At 37.3% G+C, this 24538-nt stretch overlaps 1 long non-coding RNA gene across 1 annotated transcript in view; it reads left to right on the forward strand.

The window, feature by feature from the left end:
- The window catches only part of LOC128249627 (uncharacterized), a 40192-nt gene extending 39589 nt beyond the window's left edge, over positions 1–603 (forward strand). Inside the window, exon 3 of the long non-coding RNA XR_016244768.1 lies at positions 1–603. This exon is cut by the window's left edge and continues 2056 nt beyond it. This is a non-coding gene — a long non-coding RNA (uncharacterized LOC128249627).
- Positions 604–24538: the final 23935 nt, after the last annotated feature.

Here is a 24538-nt window from a genome sequence, read left to right on the forward strand (position 1 = left end):
AATTATTCCAGTACACATTAGAGAAGGACTCAAAACTAATAGAATGTAACCGAACAATTCCAAAAGATGCGACCTACACCTCAGCAGCAATGCAAAATGAAATCATCGAATTGTTGAGAAGACACACTGTCAGCCTCGTGGTCGATGTTTATTTGAAATTATATAAAAATAATGTTTAAAGATTTGGCTGTCATCTCTAGCATGTAGAAAGACCTTTTAGGCTTAACTATGTGCTTGTTGAAAATCATTTAAAAAAATATTGGAGTCGATATATTCAACTAAAAATTTTTTGAGGTGATGCCCCAGCATGGCCTCAGTTTAATGATTGCAACAAGTAAAATGAAAATAAAAATTAAATATATCAGAAATGTGAAAAAAAAAAAAAATGAAAAAATAATATAAAATATAAGCATGGGGCTTTTGTCCACTTTCACACTTTGAGTAGGGGCTTTTGTCCGTACCCCTGTTCAGCACCCCCAGCTATCAAGATAGCACTCCCAGTTGCAATCGGCTGGCTACGTGGCTGACTCACACACAAACCACACACATAAACCACACACATACTTTGTTTTGTCCTGTGCTGTCCTTAATGTTTTTCTTAATGTAAACCCTTGTGGTTAATAAAGAAATCATTATTATTATTATTATTATTATTATTATTATTATTATCATCATCATCATCATCATCATCATCATCATCGTCATCACCATCATTATTGAATGAGTGAGCAGCACATGCCATCAAAGCAACACTGGGGTACAAATGTACAAAGGACAATACACCCATCATGACTACCCATCATGACTACCCATCTAGTAAGGAAGGGTACACCAGGCACATGCATCACAACCATAATTGTGTGACATGGAGATCTCATATCAAGATAAACAGCACATGACCTTGCAGGTGGGGCCCAATCAGAATTTTCTTCAAGTTGAGTAGCCCATCCTGCTCAAAAGGTCCCTAAATACGGATTGTTTATAAGGATGATGAAGAAAACACTCATGTTTCCAGAGGTGAATTATTCAAACTATGATTTCCCACACCACTTCTGCTCATGATCAGAGATGCACATATCGTCAGCCACCAAGGGACATGCTCAACTGGTTTATGTCAAGCCACTGACAAGCAAATCTGTGGTATTGAGCAGAATATTTGCTGTAGCCCATCCTTTACACCAAAACAAAAGATCAACAGAAGACTAGGGTAAATGACTAACATTTTTTTTTTGTTTCTTCTCTCCTCCTGGAATAGGTTGTGTAAATGCTTGTGGCCTGAGTACAACATAGAAACAAGATGACCTGCTCAACAACCTCAGGTTACTACATCTGTATGCAGTTGCCATTATTGAAACCAGGATTTCCAAAATGAAATCGCTCACTTTACTTCTGGGTGATGAGGTTTATGTCTCCTCCGGTTGGCCTGGATCAAATGGCATTGTGGTGCTGTTTCAGAAAGGCCATGACATGTAGGTGAGGATGATTTACCTAGACCTGATCAGTATTATGGTGGTTTGGGACATAAGCAGCAAGGAAGGCAATGATGAAACCTTCAGAATAGTAACAGTTTATGCTCCAATAGGAGACAAATGGCTGGATTTCTTTAGACATCTAGAGACTTTCCTAGGAACAACTTGCTCATTAGTGTTAGTAGGTGACTGGAACAAGATCTTAGACACAAGCACAAATTATGTGGGAGTGGTGGATAGAAAGAAAGCGGGGTGCAAAAACCTCACTAACCTTCTCAGGCATTCCCAGCTTTGCTTCAAATTCCCAAATACACCAATGAGGACTTGGCAAAATTACAGTGGGTCAACCAGGTCATACTTAGAATTTTTATTAGGCTAGCAGAGGGAAAAGTAAAGAGAATGAGATATGTTTAGGACACAATATTTAGCAGAGGGTGATGTTCTCATTGTGAGATTAAAGGAAGGCAGATAGACAGAGATGGAAGGGGAGGTAGTTACATTAAGAGAGAGAGAGAGAGAGAGAGAGAGAGAGAGAGAGAAAGAGAGAGAGAGAGAGAGAGCTGCAGGTAACATTTGCATTCTCAGAGTAGAGTGGTGGTGTATGTGTTAATGGTGTTTGTGTTAATGGTGTTGGTGGTGTTGGTGGTGGTGGTGGTGGTGGTGGTGGTGGTGGTGAAAAGTATTTTTTTTTATTGAACTAAATCTATAATATTATTCTTCTACCTGTTTGTTCACATTTTATGCTTTAGTTTGTGAGATAGAGGAAGAGGGCATGTGAGAGTGAGTAAGAGAGTATGTAGCCAGTTGATGCATTATGCTGTCACTCATGTGGTTAGTGGAAGTGAAAGGTGCAGAGAAAGAGAGAAAGGTTAGAGACATGAAGAGGGAAATTACATTGTTAAAAAGTTTGTTGAAGAAGTCGAGAGAGAGAGAGAGGGAAATATAAAATGCTTATCAGACGGAAATTTTTAAATCATAAAATATATTATTGTAACTGGAAGTAAAATAACTTAGCAAAATAAAAATAAAAATAAACCTTTCTCACTTAAATAACTTCTCTTAATCTTTTTGTTCTGTGGAATTTCCATAGGTCTCATCATCATCATCACCCTAGTAGTAATAATAATAATAATAGTAATACTAATAATAATAATAATAATAATAATAATAATAAAGAAACGAGAAAGCAACCATACTCTGGGATATGCCAATACACACAGATAGAGAAATTAAGGCGAAACGAGAAAGCAACCATACTCTGGGATATGCCAATACACACAGATAGAGAAATTAAGGCAAAACGAGAAAGCAACCATACTCTGGGATATGCCAATACACACAGATAGAGAAATTAAGGCAAATAGACCAGATATAGTTATCAAAGATCATGAAGGAAAAAAATGCCTTCTAATTGATGTTTCAATACCAGCAGATGACAACGTTTCTCTAAAAGAAATGGAAAAACTTTCAAAATACAAAGACCTGGAAATAGAGATAACTCGAATGTGGAATCTAAAAACAGAAACCATTCCTATCATAGTAGGTGCCTTAGGTATAATAAAAAAATATTCAGACAAATACATAACAAAAACACCAGGACTTACAAATATATATAACATACAGAAAATTGCACTACTGGGTACTGCACACATTCTACGCAAAACACTTTCAATACAGTAAACATAAGAGCACCACAGCAAACCACAGCACATACCCAAGGCGCACAGAGCTGCGCTCGGTAGTGAAGTGAAAGTACGTTATAAAAATAAAACTACTGAATAATAATAATAATAATAATAATAATAATAATAATAATAATAATAATAATAATAATAATAATAATAATAAATTAAGGCAAATAGACCAGATATAGTTGTCAAACATCATGAAGAAAAAAATGCTTTCTAATTGATGTATCAATACCAGCAGATGACGTTTCCCTAAAAGAAATGGAAAAACTTTCAAAATACAAAGACCTGGAAATAGAGATAACTCGAATGTGGAATCTAAAAACAGAAACAATTCCTATCACAGTAGGTGCCTTAGGTATAATAAAAAAATATTCAGACAAATACATAACAAAAACACCAGGACTTACAAATATATATAACATACAGAAAATTGCACTACTGGGTACTGCACACATCCTATGCAAAACACTTTCAATATAGTAACCATAAGAGCACCACAGCAAACCACAGCACATACCCAAGGCGCACAGAGCTGCGCTCGGTAGTGAAGTGAAAGCACGTTATAAAAATAAAACTACTGAACAATAATAATAATAATAATAATAATAATAATAATAATAATAATAATAATAATAACATTTTAAAAGGATTGACATAACTCTTCTCAAAGGTAAACAGGCATGACGAAGAGCACAATGCAATTGCAATATATATTTTAATGGTTGAACGATATTTTGACTGCAAGCCTGTCTTTGTCGAGTTAAAAATAAAAAGTGATAAAAATTCAAATCTAAAGTATGAACAAGAGCAACTACCATCCACATGTTGATGAAATGACATCATCAGTTTTCAAGCAAAAAACTGATGATGCCATTCCACCAACATACAGACTCTGGTTACTCTCGTTCATATTTTGGATTTGAATTTCTATAATTTTGAACTTTTATCACTTTTTACTTTGAACTCGACAAAGACAGGCTTGCTGTCGAAATATCGTTCAAACGATAAAATATCTATTGCAATTGCATCGTAATAATAATAATAATAATAATAATAATAATAATAATAATAATAATAATAATGATAATAATAATAATGATAATAATGATAATAATGATAATAATAATAATAATAATGAATGAGACTGCAAGAAGAGGAAAAGTAATTTGCTATGTCATGGATTGACTATCGTAAGGCGTACGATATGATCCCACATTTTTGGATTATGGAGTGTATGAACCTATTTTGTATTGCATCGAATGTTGAACGATTGCTTGGAAAAAGTATGGCGAATTGGAGGACGGAACTCACAGCATAGGGAAGACGTTTAGGGACAGTAGAAATTAGGAGGGGCATCTTCCAAGGGGACTGCCTGTCCCAACTGATCTTTGTACTGTGCTTGGTACCACTAACACTGATTCTAAGGAAAGCAAAAGCTGGGTATGTATTCAAAAGCCACCAACAAAAACTCAACCATTTGTTAGTCATGGATGACCTCAAACTTTATGGTAAAGATGAAGCCCAAGTCAGTTCCCTCATTGATACGGTGTATACCTTCGGTGCTGATATCAGAATGGGGTTCGGACTGAGAAAGTGAGTGGACTTGGTAGACAGTAACTGAAAGAAGCCCATCGTGTATATATATGTATATATATTTATGTGTGTCTTTGCATCAGTATTTGTCCCCCCCACTCCATTACTTGATAACCGATGTTGATGTGTTTATGTCCTTGAAACTTACCAGTTCAGCAAAAGGGACCGATAGAATAAGTACTAGGCTTATAAAGAAGAAGTTCTGGGGTCAATTTCTTTGACTAAAGGCGGTGCTCCAGCATGGCCACAGTCAAATGACTGAAATATGTAAAAGAGTAATATATACATATATACATATATTCTATCCTTTACTTGTTTCAGTCATTAGACTGCGGCCAAGCTGGGGCATCACCTTGGGGAATTTTAGTCAAATGAATGGACCACAGCACTTATTCCATTTCAAGCCTGATATTTATTTTATAGGTCTCTTTTGGCAAACCGCTAAGTTATGGGAATGTAAGGATACCAACACTGGTTGTCAGGTAGTGGTAGTGGTGATGGTGGACAAACACTGACATAAACACACACACATACATATGCACACACACACACACACAAACATACATATACACATGCAAACAGGCACGTGTGTGTGCACAAACACAAATAAACAAACACACACACACACAAACACAAACACACACACACACACACACACACACACCTGCCAAAGCTGTTATATAGTGAGAGTGAACCTGGAATCATGTAGTCGGGAAACAAACTCCTTACAATACAGCCTGTGTATACGATAGGTTTTTTTCAGTTTCTACCTACCAAATCCACTAACAATGCAAAAATAAAATGAACAGAATTATCCTCAGGTATTCAAAAATCCATCTGTCTTTTAGTGGCTGACCATGGAAACTATAGCACTAAAATAATTTAATGACTCTCAACAGGCTGACGAGATGATGTTTTAATTACATATACAACATAGTCACAGATGTAGTTGTGTAGTAAGAAATTTGCTTCCCAGCCACATGATTCTGGGTTCAGTCCTAATGTATGGTACCTTACATGAGTATCTTCTACTATAGCCTTACAAGTAGATATGGTAGATGGAAACTGAAAGAAGCCCAGATCGAACCATCTCAAGTGTAACTGCCCATAATGGTTGTGACTTCTGGTACTTTGACTGAAGAAAGAAAGCCAAGAATGACATGTCTTTTTTTTTGCCTGTCCTTCTAATTGTTGTTTCTCTTGTCCGCCTTTGTGTCGTCTATCTGTCCGAACGTTTTAATGCCTTCTAGTGCATTTTTGTTCCATTTTCATACATATATATAAATATATATAAGGTTAGCTGAGTTAGAGGTTAAAATAACCAACTAAGGGATAGAAGTATTCATTATACCACCGGTATATTACCTATGTTTAACCATGGGCATACGTATGCAAACATATTATGCTCATAAATTATAGGTAAAGATAAGGATAAACATGGGTTTATCCAGAATCAAGGCTTAAAGAAGACAGAAAATGGAGAAATATCGATGAACAATAATTGCCTTATATCAATTATTTATTAATTCAGTCTAATTTGTATTGAATTAATAAATAATAACTGATGTAAAGCAAATTGTTGTTCATCAATATTTCTCCATTTTCTGTCTGCTTATATATAATATATATATATATATATACATACATACATACATACATATATATACTTATATATATATATATATATATATATATATATATATATACGTACACATGGCACACTCTTGAAGTGGCTGGTGTTAAAAAGGGGATCTAGCCAAGGAAACCTTGCCAAATCAGATTAGAACCTGGTGCAGCTCCCCATCTTACTAGTTTTCAGTCAAACTGTCCAACCCATGCCAGCATGGAAAATGGACATTTAATGATGATGATGATATGTGTGTGTGTGTGTGTGTGTGTGTGTGTGTGTGTGTATTATATACATGCATATATATGTATATATATATATCCTATCCGAGCTGACAGTGCCATGGTAGATAAAGCAATTAAGAGTATGAAGACAAGGAAAGCCCCCGGCCCATCAAGAATCACTGCAGAGATGCTCAAAATATCTGGCAGTGTCGGCTATAGCCTAATCACTTGTATTACAAACCAGGTGATACACGAAGGAGTCATACCCAATGACTGGTGTAGCAGCACCATAGTCAACTGCTACAAAGGTAAAGGTGATGCTTTAGATACAAATAATTACAGAGATATCAAGCTTTTAGATCAGGTAATGAAAGTCACGGAGAGGGTCATAGCCCAACTAATTAGGGAGCGAATCAATTTAGATGAGATGCAGTTTGGGTTTGTGCCAGGTAAAAGCACCACTGATGCCATTTTTCTGGTAAGACAGCTGCAGGAGAAATACCTAGCCAAGGATAAACCTCTGTACCTGTCTTTCGTTGACATGGAAAAAGCCTTTGACAGGGTCCCCCGATCCCTTATCTGGTGGTCAATGAGGAAACTTGGAATAGAAGAATGGTTAGTGAGAGCTGTGCGAGCCATGTACAGAGATGCTGTCAGTAAGGTGAGGGTTGGAAATGAGTACAGTAATGAATTCCAGGTAGAGGTAGGGGTCCACCAGGGTTCTGTCCTCAGCCCCCTCCTATTTATCATAGTCCTCGAGGCGATCACAGAGGAATTCAAGACAGGTTGCCCCTGGGAGCTCCTCTATGCTGATGACCTTGCACTAATTGCGCAGTCACTATCAGAACTAGAGGAGAAGTTTCAGGTGTGAAAACAGGGACTAAAATCGAAGGGCCTTGGAGTCAATCTAGCTAACACCAAAGTCCTAATAAGTAAGAAGGTAGATAAAACACAAACCCCTTCAGGTAGATGGCCCTGCTCAATATATAGAAAAGGAGTAGGTAGTAACTCTATAAGATATACCCAGTGCAAGCTATGGACACATAAGAGGTGCAGCAATATCAAAGGCAGGTTAACTACGAAGTTAGTTTTTGTATGATGCAGATGTTCAGGTGCAATAAACACTGTAAACAAACAGGAAACAACTTCTGTCTCATTCCAGGAAGAAAAACTAGAGGTAGTTGATAGCTTCCGCTATCTGGGTGACCAAGTTAGTAGTGGCGGTGGGTGCGCTGAAAGTGTAGCTGCTAGAATAAGAATAGCCTGGGCAAGGTTCAGAGAGCTCTTACCTCTGCTGGCGACAAAGGGACTCTTACTCAGAGTAAAAGGCAGACTGTATGACGCATGTGTACGAACAGCCATACTACATAGCAGTGAAATATGGGCTGTGACGGCTGAGGACATACGTAAGCTCGCAAGGAATGAAGCCAGTATGCTCCGATGGATGAGTAATATCAGTGTGCATACGCGACAAAGTGTAAGTATCTTGAGAGAAAAGCTGAACATAAGAAGCATCAGTTGTGGTGTGCAAGAGAGACGATTGCGCTGGTATGGACATGTGGTGAGAATGGACGAGGATAGCTGCGTGAAAAAGTGCCAAACCCTAACAGTTGAGGGAACCCGTGGAGGAGGTAGGCTCAGGAAGACCTGGGCTGAGGTGGTGAGGCAAGACCTTCGAACATTGGGCCACACCGAGGCGATGACTTCTGACCGAGACCTTTGGAAATATACTGTGCGTGAGAAGACCCGTTAAGCCAAGTGAGATCTAAATCCAAGGCCTCTGCCAGGGGTGTAGCCAGCCCACTTATGCATACCTTTCCTTCATCGAACACTAAACTCCGCTTGCAATGACTTTTTGAGGCAAGTGAAATTGAAATCGAACTAAATTCGATGACTGGCACCCATGCCAATGTTGTCTCCTTCATTGGACACGAAACTCAGCTTGCGAAGACTTATTGAGGCAAGTAAAAGCGAAATCGGGATGGCACCTGTGCCCAACGTCGCCTTTCTGGCACTTGTGCCTGTGACATGCATAAGGATTTTCAAGCAAGATCGTTGCCAGTGCCCCTGGACTGGCTCTTGTGCGGGTGGCACATAAAATGCACCATTTTGAGCATGGCCGTTGCCAGTACCGCCTGACTGGCCTTTGTGTGGGTGACACGTAAAAGCACCAACTACACTCTCTGAGTGGTTGGCGTTAGGAAGGGCATCCAGCTGTAGAAATTCTGCCAAATCAGATTGGAGCCTGGTGTAGCCATCTGGTTTCACCAGTCCTCAGTCAAATCGTCCAACCTATGCTAGCATGGAAAGCGGATGTTAAACGATGATGATGATGATGATGATATGTATATATATATATATATATATACATATATATATATATACATATAAGTAAAAGTATATACATACGAATACACGCAGGAGTGGTTGTGTGGTAAGTAGCTTGCTTACCAACCACATGGTTCTGGGTTCAGTCCCACTGCATGGCACCTTGTGAGTGGATTTGGTAGACGGAAACTGAAAGAAGCCCATCATATATATGTGTATATATATATATATAATTATTAAAAAAATGGCAAAAAATCATATATTAATTAATATCGATTAATTACCAGGAAGCTAATATATATATGCATGTGTGTTTACGTGTCTGTGTTTGTCCCCCCAACATCGCTTGACAACCGATGCTGGTGTGTTTACCTCCCCGTAACTTAGTGTAACTTATATATATGTATATATACATACATATATATATATATATATATATATATATATATATATATATATATATACACACATATATATATACATATATAAAAACATATATGTACAATTTTAAAATAGAATAAAATCTTTATAAGAATTTATCAAGTAGTTAGCATGAAAAACTTCATAAGGGAAAAATATATTAATTATTCCCTATAAATATATTTATTTATATTAAGGGCATTACTATACATAAATGCTAGGAGGGACTCTTAAAGTCAAAACTACCATAAATATATTATATATATTGTCAGTAGTTCATAGATCTAGAAAAGATGCGCACTCTCAAACAGAACATTTATTTATCTTTTAGGAAGCTAAAAGTTTCTGGCTGGTCATAGATTGACCATTGGTTTTGCACCTACAAAGTGCTTAACAGTATAGTTGTAAAATCAATGGTCACTCTATGACCAGCAAGAAACTTTTTAACTCCCTGAAATATGTATATTTGTATGTGTGTATGTATGTTGTTGCAAACAGGAAAAATACAACTCAAAAATGAGTATCTCTTTTACTCTTTTACTCTTTTACTTGTTTCAGTCATTTGACTGCGACCATGCTGGAGCACCGCCTTTTAGTTGAGCAAATCGACCCCAGGACTTATTCTTTGTAAGCTTAGTACTTATTCTATTGGTCTCTTTTTGCCGAACCGCTAAGTGATGGGGACGTAAACACACCAGCATATACATATATACGACGGGCTTCTTTCAGTTTCCATCTACCAAATCCACTCACAAGGCTTTGGTCGACCTGAGGCTATAGTAGAAGACACTTGCCCAAGGTGCCACGCAGTGGGACTGAACCCGGAACCATGTTATTGGTAAACAAGCTACTTACCACACAGTCACTCCTGCACCTATATGTATATATGCTTATATATATATATATACATAAGATATGTATACATATAAATGTATATATCTGTGTATGTTTGTGTTTGTTGTATACATCTCCTTTACATCAACTCATAATGTAGTAGTTTGGCAAAAAGCGACTGATAAAATAAGTACAGCTTTTCTGGTGTTGATTTGTTCACCCTTCAAGGTGGTGTGCATGCATGGCTGCAGTTTAATGAACAAAACCTGTTTAAAAAACAACTATTTGAACAAGATTCTTTTTCAGAAGCAAAATGATTCACCCCTGTCTCCATCTCACTTTCTCTTCACATGACTATCTCCATTTTCTTCTTCAGTCTCTCACTCTCGTTCTCTCTCTCTCTCTCTCTCTCTCTCTCTCTCTCTCTCTCTCTCTCTCTCTCTCTCTGTATATATATATATATATATATATCCTTCCCCTCTCTCTCCTACTCAATTCCTGTTTATCTATTTAGCTATCTATCTGTCTATCTATCTATCTATCTATCTATCTATCTATCTATCTATCTATCTATCTATCTATCTTTCTGTCTATCTGTCTGTCTGTTTGTCTGTATGTTTCTATCTGTCTGTCTATCTATATTCCAACTGTAAGAAAACATTTTCACCAGCAATTCCAAAGTACATTTGGCAGCAGTCATTCCTGTTTTGAAGGTTACAAGATAAACTTACCTCCTAGATCCATAGTAGAAACAAAATATACTCATAAAAATTCCACAAAAAATTCAAAGAATACATATGCCTGTATGTGTGTGTGTGTGTGTGTGTGTGTATATATATATATATATATATATACATGTGTACAATTATATATATGTGTGTGTGTGGGTGTGTATATATGCGTATGTATATGTGTGTGTATATATGTATATACACACATACAAGATAAACATACATACATGTATGCAAGTGTGTATATATGTATGTATTTGCATATATGAGTAAAAGTAAAGGAGGAAAAAAAGAATTAATATTACCTAAAAACTTGCTGTTTGTTCACCCCCATCTCCTTTTCCACCCTGCCTTTTTGTCTTTTTTTCTCTCTCTCTCTCTCCATCTCTCTCTTCCTCTCTCTCTTCCTCTCTCCCTCCCTTTCTCTCTATTAGCTATTCATCTCTTTGATACGTGTATAAGAGATGGCGAGAAACAACGATATGTAAAGTTAAGATAAACACATATTGGTATGAAAGTATTTAAGTATGTATGTATATACATGTGTATTTGTGTGTGTATATATATGCATGTATGTCTTTTATTTGTTTCAGTCATTTGACTGCGGCCATGCTGGAGCACCGCCTTTAGTCGAGCAAATCAATCCCAGGACTTATTCTTTGTAAGCCTAGTACTTATTCTATCGGTCTCTTTTGCCGAACCGCTAATGTTACGGGGACGTAAACACACCACCATCGGTTGTCAAGTAATGCTAGGGGGACAAACACAGACACACAAACATACACACACACATACATATATATATATATATATATATATATATATATATATATATATATATACATACATGTACATATATACGACGGTTTTCTTTCAGTTTCCGTCTACAAAATCCACTCACAAGGCTTTGGTTGGTCTGAGGCTATAGTAGAAGACACTTGCCCAAGGTGCCATGCAGTGGGACTGAACCCAGAACCATGTGGTTGGTTAGCAAGCTACTTACCACACAGCCACTCCTGCACCTGTATGCATGTATATATATGTATGTATATATGTATGCATGCATGTATGTATGCATGTATGTATTTATGTATGGGTCTACAAACATATATGGTGACATTCCATCTGAATGGTGAGATGTAGAAATACCCTTGGTTGGCGTCAGAGAATGCTGTAAAAGCACTGGGAGGGGCTGCAAGCTTTTGTCACAGCATCCTTCTAAGTGAGGGACAATCTGATGTAAGATCATCTGACTTCAGCTTGTCATTAGGTATTATCCACAAAGTGCTTATCACTATAATCCAATGACATACCAATGATGATCTTATTCGTCATTCTACCGACCGAAAAGTGATGACTTATGCTGCCTTAACCAGTTGGAAGCACTTACACTTCAGACAATGAGATCTGCATTGGGACTGAATAGCTAGCTGAGAGGTCATGGCTGGAATGTCAGAAATGCCATCATTAACGAGGAAGAATATTGAGATCGTAATCACCCTGTGAAGCTGGAACTATTACCATGTGTGTGTGTGTGTGTGAGAGAGAGTGTGTGTGTGTGTGTGTGTGTGTGTGCGAGCGCAAGAGAGAGAGAGAGAGAGAGAGAGAGAGAGAGAGAGAGTGGGGGGGGGGTCTGTCTGTTTGTGTCTCTGTGTCTGTGTGTGTGTATTTACTTATAAATAAAATTTCCATGGTTCTCCATCTTGATTTCTTTTACACATGTGATTGTGATCACATGACTTGTACTGAGGAAGAAGTGCAGCTCCTGACGAACTGCTTTTCAGCTGTGTCCAATGCCTTTAGACTAACAATCAGTCTTAAGAAGACCGTGGTCATGATACAGCACAAGCATGCTATATATTCCAACATTGATTTACATCAATGTTACAAAATTAAAAGTTGTGGATACATTCGTCTATTTTAGTAGCACCCTCCCTGGATTTAACCCTTTCATTACCAACCTGGCCGAAACCAGCTCTAGCTCTGAGTACAAATGTCTTGGTTTCATAAGTTTTGAATTGAAATTTTCCACCAAATCTTTGTCACCATTTATGTTCCTAACACTAGCTGAATGATAACTAAGTTATTTTACTAAATTCTTTATTATATTTAAAGTAATTGAAAGAAACACAGAGCCTCTCAAAATAAATACAGTAATGAAAGGGTTAATACAATTGACGAGGAGGTCAGTAATTGACTTTCTAAGGTGTGTGATGTGTTTGGAAAGCCTGAATCAAGGTTCTGGTTGTAATTATACATGAAAGCAGCAATGAAAGTTGAGGTCTATCAAGTATGTGTCTTAACTGCATTGTTGTGAGATGTGGACAACATACTGCAGCTGGTTGTTATATTCTTTACCAGGTGTGAAATACATTTATGCATTACTTAACCCTCTAGCATTCAGATTAATCAGTCAAATGTAATGCTTATTTATTCACATTGTTTTAAATTAATCATGCATTAACTTGTAGCCTCAAGATTTCTATGATGTGATTGCTTATTTTTAGGATGACATTGTAAGGTAGATTTGTGAGGCTGGATCTGTTCAGTTTGACAATACAACAGGATTAAACATAATAATTTATCCATTGTTGATATGAAACATTTATATTTGCAAAAATAGTTTTGAATATTGTATGATGCTTCCTAACATTCTTTCATTTTATTGCTTATTCTTCATTAAATATAGAAGCTCAAACAAAACATGAACAAATAGTAGAATTGAAAATGGCTGGAATAAAGAATTGTGAGGTGATAAAACAGTAGAATGTTTGGTGGAAAAAAAAAACTGTTTTTGATGTGTGGAAAAAGTTTCAAGAGGTGCAAATAACCTCACCAAATCCAATTCCGGTAAGAAACCATTCAATTCATGCAAGGAGAATCATTGAAGCTATCAATAAGAAGACGAAGAAATGTAAATAATGTCAAATATTGTCGATAAATGTCACAATCAACCTATAAACTTTCATTAACCAAAACCTAAACCTTTTTACTTAATGATAAAATAAATAATGGGTAAATATATGCAGGACACCGTTGCTACTTCAATATGGGTGACATCCTGTGCTAATTCTACAAAGCCTGTTATGTTTTACCTGTGTTGTTACCTGTTTTGTGTGTCAGGTAAGTTTTTGTTATTCCTAGTTTTTCTATTACAAAAGCATATGCTTCTGAAATATACCAGTTGTTGGTATATAAGATAGATGTCGCTGTTTATTTATATAGATATCATGATGAAAATTTTCTAACCAACTTGTCATGAGCTTTTGCTGATAAAAGCAAACCTTTCTTGTTCCCATGCATGTCAATTCATAACCATGTTTTGGCAATAAACTATATAGAAATTTCCATTTAGATCATGTGATCACACAAATGCACTTGTCATATGATTGGTCAGAACAGAGCGTAAAATCATGGCCATTTTCAAGATATTGAATTCCAAGCAATGCTATACAACCATCACAATCTAATTTTTGGCCTACCCATAGTTCTGTTGGTTGGCTTGGCTTGAAGAATCCATATTGCAATTCTTTCTTGTGACCTTCTAATCACATGTTTGTAGTATTGCAGCTGTGACCTCCCTAGTGGCTCAACCTGGAGAGATTCCCTGATCACTAAGCTACACACCCTGTCAAGTAGAGTTATTCCAGACATGTTTCTGAGGAACCCTATTTTTAGCCTCTTATATTCACTACCGAAACTCTTTTGGCCATTACCCAACACTGATGACCATAGGTGGGGATTGGCTCAAAATCATATTATTGACCTTGTAAGGATGAAAGGCAAAGTCGACCATGTAGAGAATTTGATTTTAGAACATAGAGTCAGACAAAGTGCCACTAAGCATTTTGTCCATGCTAATGATTCATCACAGATTTGTTTGTCAGTTGTTTGAACTTAATCACTTGAACATGTCCCTTGGTGGCTGATGATATGTGCATCTCTGGTCTGATGAGGGAGCATCATAGCCATGTGTCGAGAAGAATTTTTTGGGGTTTGAATAATTCACCTCTGGAAACAAAAGTGTTTCATTCAACATCCTAGGTGTAGGAGTGGCTGTGTGGTAAGTAGCTTGCTCACCAACCACATGGTTCCGGGTTCAGTCCCACTACATGGCACCTTGGGCAAGTGTCTTCTACTATAGCCTGAGGCTGACTAAAGCCTTGTGAGTGGATTTGGTAGACGGAAACTGAAAGAAGTCCGTCGTATATATGTATATATATGTGTGTGTGTGTGTGTTTGTGTGTCTGTGTTTGTCTCCCCAACATCGCTTGACAACCGGTGCTGGTGTGTTTACGTCCCCGTAACTTAGCAGTTTGGCAAAAAGAGACCGATAGAATAAGTACTAGGCTTACAAAGAATAAGTCTTGGGGTCGGTTTGCTCGACTAAAGGTGGTGCTCCAGCATGGCCGCAGTCAAATGACTGAAACAAGTAAAAAGAGTAAAAAAGAGTAACCCTTATTCAAGGACTTTTTGAACAGGATAGGCTACTCAGCCCAAAGAAAATTCTGAGTCTCACCTGCAAGGTCATGTGCTGTTTATCTTGATATGAGATCACCATGTCGTGCACATGGGTAGTCATGATGGGTATATTAGACTTCATATATTTGTACCCCCATGTCACTTTGACGACGTGCTGCTTTCTGACTCAATAATAATAATAATAATAATTCTTCACAGGGCCTGAAATTTTCTAGGGATGCAGTACTTAACTGGTATATATTTCACCAAAGCTAAAAGGCAAAGTCAACCTTGGCAGAATTTGAACTCAGAACATGGTGATGGACAAAACACCTTCTAGGTATTTTGCCCTGCTTGCTAACAATTCTGTTACTTCATCTCTTTATGAAAAGTTTTAGCACCAAAAGCATATAAATCAAGTCATTACAGAATTGGCCAATATCTACACTGGGTAATATGTCAGCATTATACAATCAAAACTGTTGACAAATGGTATAAGCAGCGCCTTGAGGGAGAAAATATAACAATTCTTTGGAGCTTCCCAGTGCATAGAGACAAAACTATAAAAAACAATAAGTAAGATACTGTTGTAAAAGACCCAACATGGATATCATAGGAGAGGGTAGGCTCAAAAACCATATTAAAGATAGTGCATTTGATATTTTTGCCAACTTCTCCTTTTTCTGAAGATTGAATGTTGGGGCATTACTGAACCATCATCCAGTTCAGCCTTCTACTTCTCATCACACTTAAATATGGCCCCATGATACTTAAACTTCTCCATTTGTCTCAGTAATGTTCCACTAACATGCAAGGCACTCTGAGAAAAGCTTCTTTGAGAGGACCAATGTCTTAGTCTTCATCATCATCATCATCATTTAACGTCCGCCTTCCATGCTAGCATGGGTTGGACAATTTGACTGAGGACTGGCAAGCCAGAAGGCTGCACCAGGCTCCAATCTGATCTGGCAGAGTTTCTACAGCTGGATGCCCTTCCTAACGCCAACCACTCCGAGAGTGTAGTGGGTGCTTTTACGTGCCACTGGCATGAGGGCCAGTCTGGCAGTACTGGCAACGGCCACGCTCAAAATGGTGTTTTACGTGCCACCTGTACAGGAGCCAGTCCAGCGGCACAGGCAACGACCTTGCTCGAATGTTTTTTCACGTGCCACCGGCACAAGTGCCAGTAAGGCGACGCTGGTAACGATCACAACACTAATTATTATTGCTGCCTTGTGGCACTCAGCAAGGAATCTATTCAGTGTATGCTAAACATTTTTATGAAATAAATGATTTCAGTAATATATATTTATGAAATTGCAAAATCGTATTTATTAATTTTAAAAATAATTATCGTAATTTGACAGAATTACAGAGAAAGTTGAGCTAAGTCATCCGCCATAATCCGTTTTATAGTATATTGTATCATCTTTATTTCTTTACTTAAATATTAAATTACTTCTCATTTCATTAACTGTTCTCTCAAATACACCACAAATACAACGCAAACCTCTATACAATGTATAGAGGTTTCTCATGAAAACCTATTGTTTTTCATGAAAACCTATTTAATTTCAGTTTCTTGTTCGCTGTCTTTAAAAACATAACCTACTTTAGATCGCTATTCAAAAGAGTTAAGAACTACTGACACAGAAGTTCTATTGTGTGTTGACAGACTAAATAAATAAATAAAGAGGTAATAGAGAATCAGATTCAACAATAACAACAATGAGAAACAATAGTGCCAGCAACAACAACAACAACAATAGTAATCCTTGCAGTATAATCACAAAACCTGAAATTTTAGGGGTAGGGCAGGGTTTAGTCAATGACATCGACCCCAGTGCTTGACCGGTATTTATTTTATTGACGTCAAAGGGATTTAAAGCAAAGTCAACCTTGAGGGGAATTTGATTTCAGAACATAAAGTCAGACAAAGTGCCACTAAGCATTTTGTGTCCAGCTGCTAATGAATCTACCTGCTCATCACAGGATAACAACAACAACAACAACAACAACTTCTTTATTAACCACAAAGGGTTTACATTAAGAAAAATATTATGGACAATACAGGACAAAACAAAGAATCTGTGTGGTTTATGTGTGTGAGTGTGTGTTGCTGTGAGGGTTTTGCATGTAAATATGATTAACATAATGAAAAGAAGTTTCAACATTGTGTAATCCTCAATAGGGAGAAGACATTCAAGAGCTACTCATGGAAAAATCTCATAAAAACCATGGGTGCCCTGACTTTTGGGGCAGATGCCTTTTTCCCTTTCCTTTTCTCTAATTACAAGTATATGGTCAGTACTGGCCTGTTCACTCAAACCTTTCACCCACCTTTCAGCAAACTGGATAGAAGGCAACACTTCCCTTTCTACCCTTATTCTCCTCTTCAAGTGAAACTCGAAGAAGTTGATCAGGGATTGGCCAAAGAAAAAAAATGTTTGTCTTCAGCCCCTTTAGTCTCATCCACCACATAATCTCTTTTATCATGGCCATCAGACATATAAACACAGCCTGCTCTTCCCAGTTAATGGAATGCAATGAGGCAGTCTTCACAATGGATTCAGTTGAAAGCCAGATCCATCTCACATGCAACAGCAAGTGTACATCGTAAACCCACAAGTCAACAATGCCATTTTGAGCGTGGCTGTTGCCAGTACCGCCTGACTGGCCCTCGTGCCGGTGGCACATAAAAGCACCCACTACACTCTCAGAGTGGTTGGCGTTTGGAAGGGCATCCAGCTGTAGAAACTCTGCCAGATCAGATTGGAGCCTGGTGCAGCCATCTGGTTCGCCAATCCTCAGTCAAATCTTCCAACAAATGCTAGCATGGAAAGCGGACTTAAACGACGAATGACAATCCATTGGTCCTGAGCTGAAAGTTCTCTGGAAAAAAGCAGCTAGCTGACTTTCTTCAATGCCAAAAGTCTCCCCAAGAATGTCATTGCACTTTCTCTCCACTAATCCTCTATAGAAAGCTAAAGTGGACATTCCACTTATCAGTGTCCAGCTGGCTGAGGGCTTAATAATAATAATGATACTAATTTTTTCTGCTATAGGCACAGGGCCTGAAATTTGTTGGGTAGAGGACTAGTCAGTTACATTGACTACAGTACTTAACTAGTTTTTATTTCATCAACCGTGAAAGGATGAAAGGCAAAGTCAACCTTGGCAGAATGTGAACTCAGAATATGATGATGGACAAAACACCTCGGTATTTTGCCCTGCTTGCTAACAATTCAGCCAGCTTGCTGCCTTGATAACAACAACAACAACAACAACAACAACAACAACAACAACAACAACAACAACAACAACAATAATAATGATAATAATAATAATAATAATAATAATAATAATAATAATAATAATAATAATCACCAGTTGTGGAGCACTAGATACTGGGTTTAGTGTCCAATGCAGGATAACATACTTACACTTCTAAAGGAAAAGGGCCTCTTTGAATCGTTTTAGACAAACCCCTCTAGAGATGGTGTCTCAATAAAAATACTGGTGGTTGTTACACCTCATCAACACTTTCCTCTGCACGAAAGGAATTATTAAGAGAATTAACACAAACAATGGTATAAATGAGGACCTCGGCAGGTGTCCTGGGGGTGAACAGCCCAGTCCCAGTCATCATTATATGGCTGCTAGAATTAAATGGACTAAGACAATGAATGGAATGTTATTTTTTGAGTAGACCCACTGATAATGAAGGGTGACCCATTCATAAGAGCAGAGCAAGCCCCCAAAAAACTGCTCTGTTGCGGACAGCTAGGATTTGGAGATTGGTACTTGGATGTTGAATGTCTCCCATGATAATTAACAACCAAGTATTAAAGCTTATAATGTGCGGAAAGAGACCTTGTGAGACGTCTGTCAATAGGCTGCTGTTCGTTCTCACAGAATCTGGCAGAACAAACAAGACTGAACGTTCTGAGAAGTAAAATAACAGTAACAACAACAATGATGATGATGATAATAATAATAATAATAATAATAATAATAATAATAATAATAATAATAATAATAATAATAATAATAATAATAATAATTGAGAACTAATTACATCAAGTTCCAAATAGATAGAGTATTGGATCACCTCTTTGTTGGGTATGTGGCATCAAAAACGAAACCGTTACATACTGCGAGGGAGTGTAGTAAATTGGCTTAAAAGGAATACAAATGGAGGCATGCTAACGAAGCTAGGTATGATCACTGGAGATTGTGTGAGAAGTATGGTCTTGAAAGAATAAAAGGCAAAGGCAACCTCAGTGGAATTTGAACTCAGATCATGCAAATGGATGAAATGCTGCTAAACATCTTGCCCAGTATGCTAACAGCCTGCCAGCTCACTGCCTTAACAACAACAACAATAATCTATAATAATAAATGCCAAAACGATTTTCTGTGTGTCAGTGTGTCACACGTTGACGCTCTCTCTCTCACTACTCAATTACACTTCTACTATTCCTCATATTGGGTGAGAGTAATAATAGGCACAGGGATGGTGAGGGAAGTAGTAGACTGACGGTTGTGATGGTAATGGGGTGATAATAATAGTATGAGCTGTATTTGTGATAGAGGCAGATCCGACGGTGATAGTAAGCAATGTGAAAGACAGTGGTGATGGTGGTGGAGGGGAAGGCAGCGAAGTCAAAGGTATTGAGGGCGGTAGCATCAGAAGTCTGAATGGGGTGTGTATGGCAGTTGTGGTAGCAATGATGGTGGTACTGGTGATGGTTGAAAACAATCAACAGAAAGAGAGAGAGAGAAAGAAAGAAGTTAGAAAGAAAACATACTGTACTGACTCCTGAATGGGAAGACAAAAAATGTTTATCATGCAGCTTTGCAATAAGTTCCAAGTTGACAAATTATATCATTGTTTTGATGAAAATTGTTCATTGCTTGAAAAATATTGCTTAAGTTTAATAAAAATTTAATATGTACTGAATGCCTGTAGTGTCATTGTTGAGCCCAAAGCCCAATGAAGAGCCCTCCACAGGAGCTAGCCTAAAAGCCATCCTATCATGCGGCTTTTAAGCTAGTAATAATAATATATGACTCTTAACAATGTGCCATTAATGGTGTTTGACATATAGCAAATACGTGACCCGTGGCAAAAAAGTTAATGTTGACCAGAAGCATACCTATCAGTGACTACAAAGCTCAGAGCTAAAGGTACAAAATGAAACTTATTAATCCAGAGCTGCCAAACCAATGTGATGAAAAGTGAAATAGGTCCAAAGTGCTGATTCTACAATGATGAGATCGAAACAGTGGACCTCTTAATTTCTGGATGATAGGTTTTAGCACCAGAAGAGTATAAATCAAGACATTACAGAATTGGCCAATATCTACACTGGTTAATATGCTCTTTTACTCTTTTACTTGTTTCAGTCATTTGACTGTGGCCATGCTGGAGCATCGCCATTTAGTCGAGCAAATCAACCCCAGGACTTATTCTTTGTAAGCCTAGTACTTATTCTATTGGTCTTCTTTTGCCAAACCACTAAGTTACAGGGATGTAAACACACCACCATCGGTTGTCAAGCGATGCTGGGGGGACAAACACAGACACACACACACACACACACACATATATATATACGATGAGCTTCTTTCAGTTTCCATCTACCAAATCCACTCACAAGGCTTTTGGTCGGCCCGAGGCTATAGTAGAAGACACTTGCCCAAGGTGCCATGCAGTGGGGATGAACCCGGAATCATGTGGTTGGTAAGCAAGCTACTTACCACACAGCCACTAAAATCAAAATTGTTGACAAATGGTATAAGCAGCACCCTGAGGGAGAAAGTATAACAATTCTTTGAAGCTTTCCAGTGCATAGAGACAAAACCATCAAAGCTAATATATTGAATATAAGTTGGAAAAGACCAGTATGGTAAAGTCTGTCTATTGATCAACATGCGTATTTCTTGGGGTCATAATGTCTCAGCAACAGAATTTGACAAACTCAGAAAATATAAAAGATTTGCTCTTGAAATTGAAAAAACATGCGACATCTCAAGGTGGTTACAACACCAGTGATTGTAAGAACACATGGAATGATCAAAAATGGAACTGCAAATTATTTGAGAATGATTCCTGACTTATCATCCCTGCAAGAAGTGCAAAAGATTGTTTAAACTGGCAACGGCACATGTATTGATAAGATCATTGTTGCTGCAAGAACAATAACCGTCCATGTAAATAATATTTTTTCATAACTTCATTTGATTTTGAAAATGAACAATCTGGTGTATTTACTTTAGTGACCTATCAATATATACAGTGTCTGGTGTGTTTATTTTAATGGCTTATCAATGTATACAGTGAGTTTCTTTGCCCTAGGTGTTGGGAAGACAACAAGAAACGGAAACAAAATTGAAAGGAAAGTAAAACACATAATTATAATGACAATGACAACAACGAAGACAATGATGACAACCAAAATGATGACGACAGCAATAGCGATGACAATGGCAGCAACAACAATGACAACAGTGATGATAATGACGATGTTGACGATCTTTTCTATCACAGGCAAAAGACTGTAAATTTTGGATGAGAGGACTAGTTGCTTTCATCGACCCATTTATATGACCGTTACTTATTTTATCAATCCTGAAAGGATGAAAGACAAAGTCAACCACAGAAGAATTTGAACTTAGAATGTAAAGACAGGCAAAATGCTGTTAGATATTTTGTCCAGTAGGCTAACAATTCCACCAGCTCACCAGATATTTAGATGTCAATCTCCTGTTATTGTTCTCAAAACTTTTGCTAAATACATGACATAACAAGCATGGGAAATAAAATGATTCTGTTTCTTTTGTAATACAGCTGCTACACAACCACTCCTGTTTTGCTGTTTCTCGAGGTTTGAAATTATTAATTTAACTTTCTCCTTTGTGTACTATTTAATGCTGTTTCTGTTTTAATGTTAGGATTAGCATTTTTAATCACATTTGACTTTGCTCCATAAGAGATCTTAGAAAGAATAGTTGAGTCAATATTTTAAATGGGACAAATTTTGAAACAATCTCTAAAAAAGCTGTCACAGGAAAAATCACAAGAAAATAAAGCTAGGTTACATGAAAAATAAAGTCACTGAAAAAATTCACAGGAATGTTTCAATAAATGCTGAATAAAACATTTATTTATTCATTTATTTATTTACTGTCATTATTCAAATAAGTGTACCTGGCTTTATAGTCCAAGACAGAACATTTTTGAAACAAATAGTCATCACTTTGATTCATTCTGTTTCTTTTTTTCATTCATGCATGAAGGAATTTTAACACTGTTAACATTTTCCAACTGTGTCTGGCTCAACATCCAAGGAAATTTCAGTTGTGTTTAGCACAAGGTGCAATCCAGAAATTTTGAGACTTTTTAGGAGAGGTAGTTATAACTATTCTAGATTATTTTAATTTTAATATATTGTTACTATGCATCTAATAAGCTAACCTACTAACTTTTGTTATTCCAGATTGAAGGCGATGAATATAACAATGCTTTGAACACGTTCTACTACACACTGCTTGTTACAGCTGATTAATTTGTGGAATGTAGTCGGAACATGATGACAATATGGAAATTTGCTATGCAATAAAGTTTTATGCTAAATTGAGCAAAAATGCTACAGAAACTTATGAAATAGGTGCAGGAGTGGCTGTATGGTAAGTAGCTTGCTTACGAACCACATGGTTTCAGGTTCATTGCCACTGCGTGGTACCTTGGGCAAGTGTCTTCTACAATAGCCTCAGGCCAACCAAAGCCTTGTGAGTGGATTTGGTAGACAGAAACTGAAAGAAGCCCATCGTATATACGTATATATGTGTGTGTGTGTGTGTGTGTGTGTGTGTGTGTGTGTGTGTTTGTGTGTGTGTGTTTGTCCCCCCAACATCACTTGACAACCAATGGTGGTGTGTTTAGGTCCCCGTAACTTAGCGGTTCGGCAAAAGAGACCGATAGAATAAGTACTAGGCATTGATCTGTAACAGTTTAAACAGAACATTAATCCTTTCTAGAATAGGCACCATGAACTTGTTGCAACTCAAGAGCATGTGAAATTCTACTGTCTCGTTAATTTCTCTGCTTTCAACAGTTCACAAGGAAGGACACTGTCTGAAACATTGGATTTTCCCCTCCTCATGGTAAGTTCACTGTACTCTTTTTATTGATTTTTCTACATAACATTAGCCTTGTCAATGCAGACCAACACTGGCCTTTTTGAAGTCTGTTTGATCATTATATTTTTGGTCAAATAGTATCCAAAGAGGCTGGTGTTGATCTGCTAGTCCACTAAACTTGTGTTATCCTTCAACTCCCCTCTCTCCTCATCTTTTCCCTTCATCTCACTCTTGACTTTGCTTGTTTCTCCTCATTCCATTACTCTTTTCCTTCTTCCTTCTTACACTGGTTCTCCTACCTCTTCTTGTTGACATATAAAACCTCCATGGTCTTGTGTTCTCATCAGCTGCAGCCAGTTTTTAACTCAAATTATGTAAACTGTGCTGTTATTAATTTCTCACCTTTCAACTTTTCCCTGAAGAAGGATACTATCCAAAATGGATTATCCACTCCTCATGCTAAGTCCATAGCACCCCTTTTACCAATTTAACCACATAATGTCATAAGTCATGCTAACACTGACCAATGCCAGCCTATTTGGAGTCTATTCAATTATAAAAACCTTGATGACAGTCAAGTACAACCCACAGTTTGACTGGAGTCACTCCAAGCATAATGTGCTTCTTAAAATTAGTAATTAGAAGAAGTGCCAAAAATAATTCATTATTGTTTTGGTTAAAAAACAGAAAGAAACAATCATACTTGGCATAAATCAACGACTTTCATGCTATGGCTGCTTTCTTGACATTGAGAACTTTTATAAGACATTGCTCTTATTGGAATTCTCTTTCTGTTGAATGTTCACAATGTCTAAAGGCTGGGTGTGTGTGTTTTGAGATATAGAATACACTTAGTTTTATAATGCATTTTACAGTACTGTCATATTTATCTAGTTCTCTTTATATTGTCAGAATTATATCATTTGAGCAATTGGCTTAAATACAAAACAGAAAACATTCTTATCAAGAACTAGTCTGAGATCTCCAGACGATAGTTGTAAGAGAGGGTGAGCAT

The sequence above is a fragment of the Octopus bimaculoides genome, chromosome Z (assembly GCF_046866305.1).
Source record: "Octopus bimaculoides isolate indiv1 chromosome Z, ASM4686630v1, whole genome shotgun sequence".
Classification (NCBI taxonomy): Eukaryota; Metazoa; Mollusca; class Cephalopoda; order Octopoda; family Octopodidae; genus Octopus; species Octopus bimaculoides.